The sequence below is a fragment of the Brassica oleracea genome, chromosome C2 (genome assembly GCF_000695525.1).
Source record: "Brassica oleracea var. oleracea cultivar TO1000 chromosome C2, BOL, whole genome shotgun sequence".
Lineage (NCBI taxonomy): Eukaryota > Viridiplantae > Streptophyta > Magnoliopsida > Brassicales > Brassicaceae > Brassica > Brassica oleracea.
In genome coordinates, this window is record NC_027749.1 from 9,086,022 (window position 1) to 9,088,014 (window position 1,993).

Here is a 1,993-nt window from a genome sequence, read left to right on the forward strand (position 1 = left end):
TTTTTTGTTTACAAAGGAAAGTTAGAAGACTTCTAGGGAAGTCATATATTAAAAACACACACAAGGTTAATTGCAAAACTAACCTATGCATTGACCAGAAGACTTCTAAAGAAGTCTTTTCGATGAAGAAGTCTTCTTCGTCGAACAGATCTGAAAAATAAAATGTGGTTCGCGATTTCATACCTTGAACTCGTGAGATGACTTGTGTGGTTTTTCCAATCATCCAGAACTTCACCACAACAGCTACCTACTCGTTAATCAGCAAGAATCGTGAGCTTATGAACCTTACATAATTTGTAATCAAAATCTTCAATATTTTTTGATGAATTTTAAGAGAAAGCGTAAGATATGTGGTTTGTGTGGATAGAAAATGAGAATGATGAGAAAAAATCGAAATTTTATAACATTAACACTCTCAATTTGATAGTTCATGGTGGTTGAGGTTAACACTCTCAAATTGGTACTTCAGTTTATGCCATTAACATAGTTGGTACTTTCCTAAATTGGTAGTTGGTACCTTATGGCATTAACACTTGAAATTTTATAGTTGGTACTTTCCTAAAAACTAGTTTTATTTGGTAAAAAGCTCGTCTATCAATACAAATACAATTTGCTGGTATATTGTATTTTCTAACATTTCATTTTTGGTAAAACACGTAGTCCATGTAAATATTTATTTTATGTCGCAGTTAGTGATAGATAATGTGGTCTTTTTCCTGTTTCAGAAAAAAAATTTTAAAAAAGAATTGTTACAGAAATACATATTTTATGTTTTCTATGCATTTTCATTAATTAATATTGATAAATTACAAACTTTAAAAAGATAAATTGTACTTATTAGAATACTATTGGTCTAAAATTATTGTAAACTGATAAATACGAAAAATAATGTATTATTGTTAAAATTTAATATGTTTTTAGATATATATAAATACATTGATATTTTATACTAGTTTGGAAACAAAAAGTATTACATAAACCAAAACTCTTGAAAAATAACAATTCGATGGTTATGTAATACTTTTTGTTATTTTTCTGACATTACGTGATTGGATTACGAGGAGACGTGGAAGATGGGGCGACCAAAATAAAATAATATAAAAAGAAGGTTGGACTATGTTGCTGTCCACCTCAAATCTATTTGTCCTACGATGGGACGACATTAATACTTCATGTGACTATTAGACCAGCATTAACGATGATCCTTAGTAGAGTTTTAAGGTAAAAAAGTGATTTAAATAAAAAGAAAAGAAAATAAAACAGGACTTATCGATCCTTAATTAGGATCCTTAATTAGAGAGTTTGGTTACCGATTATAACTGGAGTTTTATACACCCGTGTCCCCATTATGTTTTATTTTTTTTTTTTAATTTTTTTTTTTTCGTTCTTTCTTCTTTCTTCTCTCCTCTCACTTCTTGTCTTCTCGTGTTCTCCGTCCAAAGAAAGTCGAAACCGATGATTGATCCAAACCCACCACCGATCTTCCACACAGATCCTCCACACCGATCCTCCATACTGATCCTCCGTCTCGCGTTCGTTTTCGTCTTCTCCTCTTCTCCGTGACGAAAATGATTCTGATAGTTGTTAGCTTAATGAATGCTTGTTAGAGATAGGTAATAAATAAGTTAGATATGTGTCTGCTCAGCTTTACTCTTCTCAAAGAGTAAAGACAATGAAAAGAACCGTAACCACATCCAACATCCTTCTCTTTATTTCTTCTTTCTCGCTTAACTCTTTTCATCTATAAAAGCAGGAATTATTTTTCTCTTCCTTTTCACCATCCGACATCCTTCTCTTTACTTCTTCTTTCTCATTTTTCTCTTTTCATCTATAAAACCGGGAATATTTTTTCTCTTCGTTCTCACTTGTTTGACATATTAATATGGATTCTACTAATCCATATAGTCATACCTCCAATTTCGTGGACCTTTTGAACTGTCAACAAGATTGTAACCTTCCTGAACCCTTTCCTTATGAATGCGGTTCACAAATC